The sequence below is a fragment of the Labeo rohita genome, chromosome 21 (genome assembly GCF_022985175.1).
Source record: "Labeo rohita strain BAU-BD-2019 chromosome 21, IGBB_LRoh.1.0, whole genome shotgun sequence".
Classification (NCBI taxonomy): Eukaryota; Metazoa; Chordata; class Actinopteri; order Cypriniformes; family Cyprinidae; genus Labeo; species Labeo rohita.
In genome coordinates this window covers 19943568-19953520 of record NC_066889.1, presented here as the reverse complement: position 1 = coordinate 19953520, position 9953 = coordinate 19943568, and positions in this window count along the sequence as shown.

Sequence of the window (9953 nt, the reverse complement as noted above, 5' to 3'; positions counted from 1 at the left end):
GATAATTTTGCACTGATAAGGGATAACACAAACTCTGAAAACATATTTTATTACATAAACAGTTTATACATAGAAAAAAATAAAATTTTCGATTCATCAAAATATCCACCATCAGCAGCTATTACATCTCTGCATAATCTGGGCCTTAATTCATTGTATTCTAAACTTAATTGGCAATCAATTGTTGAAGCAGGGCCAAGTTTAAACCAGTAACCAGGCATCACAGCTGGCAAAGGGACATGTCTGACTTTGACATGTATATACTGCCATTATTATGTAATCAAAATGAAAATTATTATTATTGCTGGTCTTCAATGACAATGTCAATTTACTTTAATGTATTTGCACCAAAAAATGATAAGGATTTATGCTGATATCATCCAAAACCACACTTTGCCAGGGGTGTTATATATATATATATATATATGAAGAGTTCAGATGCAAAAGCCTCCAATTTTTTTTCTTTAAAATTACCATTTCTTTATGGCTACTTTGTATTGGTTTCTATCTAAGTACTGGTACTTCTGATTGGGCTATGTGATAAACTAAACTAAATTTGTAATATTACATTAAAATACCAGTTAATACTTAAGAGATTTAACTTAACTTCAGTGTCTCATGTTGTCAGTGCCTTACCCCACAGCATTTGGCTCACTTCGCCCCATAGCTGGCATTTTGGAAAAAAAACTAGCTATACCAATTCAGGCTAATATTTGGCTACATGATTTGCATGGTTTTATATGTTGTTAAATCACCTATATGCATCATAAACATTTTTAGACCTGGTTGAATTTGCTGTGATGTAACAATTTTACTTTGACAAGCCAAAAACAGCTTTTAAAGTAAATAGTGTTGTCTATTCTTTCCATGTATTTATTCTTTTCACAGAAATTATGTGTGATTCCAAAATACATGGTCACATTGACAGTAAAAGTGTACCGTTGCCAAGATACCGGGGGTGGGTCAACTTACTCTGTATGCCACAATACAGGCTCATTTCCACTTTTAAGGTGTGCAAAAGTTTGAAGGTGTGCAAGAATGGAACTAGTTCAGTGCACCTTATGATCTGAAATTTTGATATGAATTTATTTTTATATTTACCATTTACAATATTAATATAGGCTCCCTTTGGTGGTGATTGAGAGGGGTGGGGGGAGTAAATTAGGCAAATTCCAGGTATATTTCTGCTGTGGTTGCAATATTATAGGCCACATTTTTAATTAATTGTGAGAAGAGGACTGATTGGCACTTATTTGTTGTGGACATGTTTCAGCTTATAAAAAGTAATCATTACAGTGTAAATATATTTTACATTTACATTCAACAATACTAAAATTACTACTGCTTTTAATGAACATCTTTAGGCAGAAAGGTTTGCAGGTTTTAATACAATTATATTTGTTAAAATCAACTGTCTTGTATGTGTCTTGTTGGTTTATTTTAACCGCCAGATGGAGACATTCACCAGCATGTAGGATTTTTCTGTGAAAGCTGAATTTGCCTGAACTTTTGATCCCCGACCTCGACAATGACCCCGAAATGCCTCTCTTTCTGTTTCAGGATGAATGGGGCATCAAAACTACATCGAAATGAACCAGTTGTATTAACAACAGTCTCTATTACTTGGAAAAAGCTGTTTGTCAGAATTGGCTATGAATTACAAGCCACAATGAATCACATTACTGAGTCGAACAACCAAGTGATTCATTGAACCGAGAACCCGAGTCTGATTCGTAATGAAGAAATGACAGCTAAAATAGTCAACTAACAAAAATTGTAACAACATCGCAACGTACATATGGTTGTGGATTTATTAAATGACAGTTTTATTAATGCACATACAAGATACTTAAATGTAGTTTTCTTCAATGTAAATGTATGTATTACTTTTTATAAGCTGTCCACAACAAATAAGCAGTGACACTAAATTACAATAAATACAATAAACCAGTGTAAATAAATCTTAGTGGAAAAATGGTAATGAACAGTTTGAGAACATTTTAGTGGAGCTACGCCAGGGACCACGTGATTACGTAATTACCGAATGACGTAAATCGGTTATTGATCCGAAAAGTTCGAAAGAAATTACTTGGAATTCCCATCACCGACCCAAAAGGAAACTGGCCAGCCCAACTTGAGCCAACGATGTAAAACATAAGGACATGTGGGTAACTATTTATGGAAGTAACTATGAAAGATTATAGACGCACATTATCGTAAAGTCCTAGTCCTGCTAAATTCATTATAAGCTAAGTACGGTATAATTATTTAGACGTTTTCCTCTTCCGTCACGTTAGTGGGAACGGAGCTCTGGCTCCAGTAACCGGGCTGTGGCGCCAAAGTCATGACAGACAGCATCAAAACTGCTGTTGAAAACCGCGGGAAAATGAAGGGGATCTGAAAGAGGCTCTTTGTGAAATCCTCCGCTGCTGTCGCCTTATTGTCTGTCAGATTTGCCCATCTAGCGACGGTGTCTGAAACGTTTCATTCTTAGGAGCAGGGAAGTATGGTGTGATTTAATCTTTGAGCCTCCACCCACTGTTTTCAGTACTCAAAGGAGTAATGCTTCACTGAGGTCTGTCTTAATATCTGTGGCGTACCTATAATGAGAAGACCAAACCAGACTTACCAGAAGAGCATTATGTATTTGTGTGCTCTAAAAAAGTACTTTAGAGAGTCTAAAGAACCCCCATTTCAAAATTAGTATGTGCCTGTACAGTAGTCTCTTTCATTGGGTAAGTATGGTGTTCTTTTACTATCAACACTTTTAATGGAGTTTCTCAGTCAGCTAGATCAGACTGCTTTAAATCATCATGCTCTCTCTTTTTCAACACAGCACAGACCGGTCTTATCTTGTGTATAAGGATATCTTACATAAGACAGGAAATCAGAGGACAGGTATGGCTTCCACATGAAAATATTGCTTTTGGCACTTGAGGTTACACAGAAAGCTCTTTGTTGCGCTCCAAGAAATACCTCACAGAGGCAGGCTGTGTTTATGTAGAGGAATAGATAGCTTCAGGTTTGTGTTATTCAAAAACAATTGCTTCAAGTGTGGCCTGTCAGCTTAAATTAAGTGTTCGGAGCATTATGTGGTTTGCGTAAGCACATCATATATGACTCTGGACCACAAATCCAGTCATAAGGGTTTTGTTTTATTTTTGGGATTTCTACACCACCTGAAAACTGAATAAATAAGCTTTCCATTGATGTATGGTTTGTTTGTTAGGTCAATATTTGACCGAGGTACAACTATTTGAATATCGGGAATCTGAGGGTGCAAAAAAATCTAAATATTGAGAAAATTGTCTTTAAAGTTGTCCAAATGAAGTTTTTAGCAATGCATATCAAAAATTAAGTTTTGATATATTTGTCATAGGACATTCACAAAATATCTTCTTGGAACGTGATCCTTACTTACTATTCGAATGATTTTTGGCATAAAAGAAAAAGCGATAATTTTTTTCACTTTTTTCCTTTAAATGAATTAAATTATGCAAATCATAATTGAGAGATGCTTATCACTGTCACCTGACGAGAAAATAGACTCTGATTACTCACATAAAGTAATAAATGAACAGAACTTCTACTTTTTACCATATCTTTGGGTAATTTTCAATAAAATGCATTTTAAATTACCCAAATATATAGTTTTTCTATGAATTTCTATTGGAAAACAGCAGAAACTCAGTTCCCATTGTTTACTTGTACTTACAAACCACATTAATATTTTGAATTAATTTTAATTTGTATATTTTTCTGTTTTCATTTTAATTTTAGGTAAAGTTGTAGCAATTTTGTTGTGTGTTTTTGTCATTTTTATTTTATTTATTCTATTTTTTTAATATTTATTTCAGCTTTAGTTTTAGTTACTTCAGTACATCAAGTTAAACTAAATGAAAATCAGGTATAATGCGCTGGGAACTAGCTGAAATAAGATATAATTACATTTTCAGTTATTTCAACTTACAAAAATGTTTTTTTATTCAACTTCTAAGAAGCATTTACTTTTTTCCCCACTGTTTCAAAGCAAAAAGTTGCTGAATATGAGGTAATGTCTTTCATGGCTGCAAAACCTTTAAGATAATATTTTCATCACTTGTTACTTTTCCAACTTTTCTCAGACGTCTTCCAGCTAAATTAAGACGGACGACTGTGGACTTGAAAAACGGAGGTTTATCTCCGCTGGCCAATTCAGTTATTGGCAGAACAGTCTACTTTAACCTTTACAGCACATGTCCACATGACCATAATGAAATATCGTCTGAATGTCGCAGGAGCATTTAATCAATTAAACATGTTTATGAAATTAGGAAAACTAACCGCATAGAAAGGAACTCATTATCTCCTGTCCTGTGGGACGGAGAGTATCCTTTCCATCCCTCTGATTCCTTGCCCAACTCTCTCTCTCTCTCCCTTTGTCTTGAACTCGGTCACTGTCTCTGGTACAGTTGAGAAAGTGAGTCCATGACTGAAACGTTTCTGTTTATTATTACTGTTGAGACAGTTCCTTCAAGTCACACATACTTTAAAACAAAAGCCAGCTTTATTCTTGATGTATCGTTTTTCCCTGTAATCACAAACGTCAGTGATGTATGGGGTCTTATGGCAGTGCATGCAGAGAGATGTGTAGAAAACTCTCGGTTTTTCCAGAAAGGATTGTGTGCGTGTGCGTTTTTTTAAGTTCTCTTTCAACAAGCTCATCTCTGTTTGGATCTCCAGCGTGTTAGAACAAATGTCCACACTGACACGTATTTAGCGTTTCAACACAGATCAAAAGAAAACGCTTTCACTCCACTTCAAAGCCTTTTCTTTCAGTCAGAAATCTCTCAATAGCTGGTTTGACTTTGACTTTTTAGGGAGGGCAAAGAAGAAAGTTGGCGAACTGCAAAACTCTCAGACATTTTTTTTTCTAGCAATGTCGCTTCTCCAGTTTTTCAATAGGTTAACTGCACTGAAGCAAGCCAACACAAACTGTTTCAGAGCTGCATGAGAACTTGCTCACGCCTTTGATAAATGAAAAGACATAGCCGTGACTGAAACTGAGTATGTGGGAGTATACTGTATGTTGATGAAGTGTGCAGCTACTTCCTTCACTTTCTTGCAACTGAAGAGACTCAGCAGTTTAGAAGTCGTAGTTTGACTGAACGTGTACTTTGTGATTTGGCCTCTGGTGGTGATAGAGATCCCTGGATCAGTTCTGAGCAACAGAAGCAAAAAATGTTTAGGTTATGGGGTGCGTTGTGAAGGCTGGCAGGTGGTGTGTTGGTGACGTTTGTATGAGGTAACCTGGAAAGCGTGTGCAATTGTGCCTGTTTCATTTATGAAAATGTCTTTATACAGTACATATTCAACCATCCATCCATTCTCCAAACCACTTGTCCTAAGTAGGGTCGTTTGAATGCTGGAGCCTGTCCCAGCGTCTTCTCTGTGTAGAGTACAGTGTGTACACACTGCTGTTCAGTAGTTTGTGGTTGGTAGGATTTTTTAAATTATTAGTTCACTTCCAGAATTAAAATTTCTTGGTAATTTACTCACTCCCAAGACATCCGAGATGTTCATGACTTTCTTTCTTCAGGCCAAAAGAAATTAAGGTTTTTGAGGAAAACATTCCAGGATTTTTCTCCATATAGTGGACTTAAATAAGGATCAATGGGTTGAAGAGCTAAATTGCAGTTTTAATGCAGCTTCATAGGACACTACATGATCCCAGCCAAGGAATAAGACTTTTCTAGTGAAAGTCATTTTCTAAAACCTCAAATGCTCGTTTTGCACTAGCTCTGCAATGGGCGTCCGCGACTTCACATATTACGTAATCTCATGTGTGGTTAGTTCTTCGTCCGTGTACTCCGGTTCAAAAAGGTACCTCCAACTTAAAAATCCGACAGTGTTTTACCTTATTTGTAAAGGGCGTTTGACTTTCTTTGCACGTTCCCTTTGTAAGCTCTGGTTTGGTACTTCCACCTACATCAAGCATGGCCTTTCCAACGTGACATTGTAATGCATGAAGTCGTGCTACACTGTAAAAAACGATTTGTTGAGTCAACTTAAAATAATTTGTAACCTGGCTGCCTTAAAATTTTAAGTTCAGTCAACTCAAAAAAAGTTTATTCAATTTGAAATGTTAAATTATACTAAGTGACAACTTAGATATTTGAGTTGAATCAACTTAAAAAAAAATGTAAAAAGTTGTTACTTAGTACAACCTAACATTTCAAGTTAACTAAACTAGTTGACTGAACTTAAAATTTTAAGGCAGCAGGGCAACAAATTATTTTAAGCTGACTCAACAAATTGTGTTTTTTATTTTTTACAGTGTAGTGCAATATGAGCATTTGTGGTTAAAAAGTATGTAATAATTATTATTTTTTTTTAGTAAATAACCAATTGTTTTGCTGCATAAGACCCTCATTCCTCAGCTGAGATCGTGTGGAGCCCTTTGAAGCTGCGTTGAAACCTTATTTAAACGTAATAAATTCTTTCAAATTCTTTTCAAACAATCCTGATGACCCCAAATTTTAAATGGAAGTATTACAAATATAATATTTGATGTACTTGCTAAACTCATATCTAACCATGTTTAGCACTAAGTGCATAGATTATATTACATTTTCACTATTAATTTGACAAGGGATTCGCAAAATGCTGCATTCATAAATTTTGTCAGCACATTTGTGGGTTGAGAAACTAGCTACAATAAACCTGTTTGATCCACAGTTTTTTGGCAGTCACAGTGCCCATATACATTATTCCTGCATGGATCTTTTTTAAAATTGTTATTATTTATAGAATTTTGGTCAATGTCACTTTGTTGCAGAGTGAATAAGGAAAGCATACATGTATAAAAATGATTGATTGCTCGCTCTCGAGTTTTTCTTCATTCCACTGTCTTGACAAACTGGTCCGCAGTGATTTAACAACATATGTGAGGGGTAGACAGAGGATTAAGCAATAGTTTTTCAAGCATCAGGGCAATGTGAGTTCACCATGACTGCCAACAGAAAACAAAAAAGAAGCTAAATTTCCTTTATACTTTATAATACAACTTTTGTGGCCAATTATTCCAAACCACATTACTGTATATGCTCAAAAACAATAGAACCATTTGAAATCTACCTAAAATGTGCTTTGCTTCCTTCCATCTTTCTTTGTCTCACAGTTCTTGATGCCAGCCCTAGGGTTCGCTGCAAGACTTGGCTCCCATTTTGAAGTGGTTTTGTGGTTGAGTTTGAAGTTCTTCGAGTTTCATGATGTTCTTGCCATAATGCCATTTCCGGATGGGCTCAGAAGCGAGGCATAAAGCATCTCGTAATTCAACAATCTTCCTTTTCTTCCCCTAATCTGGATCAGGGCTCCAAGGGATAAAGCCATCAATGTAAAAAAGGTTAGCAGAAAGTGATTTGTTCATTCACAATAAACACGGAATTGCCCAACTGTTTCTCAACTCGGCTCCATTTGATGAGGGACACGCTTGCTTCAGAGTCTCAGAAGTTTCCCAATGTTTCTTTTATGAATGTTCACTTTATGGTTTCATAAATGTGCAGGGCTGTGTGGAGTCATTGTGTAGGCCGGTCGCATTACTTCACTTGGCATCATAAAGAAGGGATTATGGTAGACGGCATCTCCAGCGAGGGCTCCATTCCCCCTCAAAGTGCAGTAAGACATATTATTTGCGTCCCACATCACGAGTTTTGTTGATGCATTCAGACGGTGCAATTTTCATGCAGCTAATTTGTTCTCTGTAATGGATGCTCAAGCTGTACACAACATTCAAACCTGTTTATACAAATTTCGGTTGCCAGTGCCTTTTTCTGGACACCACTGTGTGCTTTTCTGCCAAAGATTTAGCTTGATCATAGTCGTTTTGTGGCTATACTGTAGTAAGTGTACAATCTGTTTGTTTGTTGGCTTTTTAAACAAATGAAGACGTCTACCGCTGCCCGCTAAAATGGGGGAAAAAGGCAAAGCGTGTTGTGCAAATGCTAAACAAATTAAAAATGCATCTTGAATGTTTTTCCAAACCACAAAATATAATGAAGCGGAGCAGCTCAGCTGGGCTATAAATGAACAGGCTAATCAGAGAAAGACAACACGGCACGTGATTTTTTTTTTCAGCATATGCTGAATGTTTACTATGTTGTAAAGCAGTTTCTTGTTCATGCCTCTTTAAAGCTGTCTTACAGGGCCTGATTTAATCACGTCCCCGCGGCATGGAGCTTCGCACACAGGACGGCCACTAATGATGGGACCTGCTCCACTTCATCAAAGAAAGTGTTTCTCTCTCTCTCTCTGTCTCTCCTTCTCTCTCTGTCTGTCTCGCTCCACTCTCAGAGGAGCAGAGATTCAATCTATTAAACATAGACAAGAGCGGTCACACAATGGAGAACCTTTTCTGACACTCGCCGTTCGACGTCGGATTATAAAATCAGTCTGAAATCTACATCTAGCGTCTCAGTGTTCAGATCATTGATGGGAAAAGACCATCTGCGCACACGGGCCGCAACTATAAAGCAAATTTCATTGGGTTTTCTTGGTCTATTACCACTCAGATCCATCTGATTCTGTTATCCACCAGAGAAGGTGAGGAGGATAAGATCAAAGCCTCTGTGGAAAGAGAGAACCTTCTTTGTGAAAATCTGTCTCAGCATTGCAAAGCCAATGAGATGAAAGGGAGATTAATAGAGGTTGACGATAGCCACTGACACATTCAGAAATGACGCAATCAAATAAACAACAGCTTAACATTCAATACAACCAGCTTAGAGAAGATCTGTGCCGTATATTCCTAAAGAAAAAAATGGACGAGTCCAAACGCAAGCTAAGTATGAGGCATAAACATCCATCACTATTCACAATAAATTAATAATCGCTTCCCACAGGATCTTCGCACCCCTCCTCCAGCTTCTTCCTTCCTTCCATATCTCCATCCCTTCCTTCCTCCTCCTTTCCACGGTCATAATCGGCATCAGCATAACGAAAGCCACTGTGGATGGCATTTCAGTTTAGCGCTGTCAAACAATCCCAGCACTTAGCACTGCGGAATGACAGCTTGTTCTGTTTCATCACATCTTCACTTTGCGCTTCCATTGCGAATTTGAGGCGGCCTTGTTATAGGCATTTGCTGTGAGTCAGCACATGATTGCTTCAGAACATAGCACAGAAACTTAAAACTAGCCCACTAGAGTGTCTTGCTTTGCCTTTTTCACTACTAAAAAAGACAAGTGAAATAGGGCTACGCCAATTTCAGATTTCAAATGCATCGTGATTCTCTCTGGAATCACGTTTTTAACAGTAGATGGCGCTATGGCTGTGAATTGGTTCCAAAAAGAAGATTCCGAGGCATTGGGAATCGATTCCTTGATTCCGAGGCATTGGGAATTGAAAGAATCGTGACCTTTGGAATCCGATTCCCAACGTTGGAATCGATCCCATTAAGGGGAATTGACTCCCCATTCAGGGCCGTTTTCAGTTCAACAAAGCTTATCTATGGGCGCATTTCAACCGAAAGGCTGCTTCTTACGAAGGCTGCATATCTCGGCTGCTGTCATCAAATATCGCTGAACGTCGATTCACGAAAATAAACTGAATGAAAAGAGTCGGTACTGAGCTCGTCTGAGTTTGAGGATGCAGCCTTACTTGCTAATAGTGATTAGAGGTCTGATTCATTTCCATGAAAAGGTTCTTTTAGATAGATCATTTTAATAAACCAGTTCAAAAACAATTTAGAAGTTATTTTATGGTGGAACTGGCTTACATTGTCCACGTTTTTAGGGCTGCACGACAGAATAGATCATGACATGACCAAGGGTCTTGATCCTATTTCCATCTAAAATAAAATGCTACTTTTAACCTTTCTATCAGTCAATGATAGTTAAAGAAAACGCTTAGACCACAGATCAGTGGCCAAGAGCGCATCTGATTGACAGATAAACTGCAAGCTCTTATATCAGTGT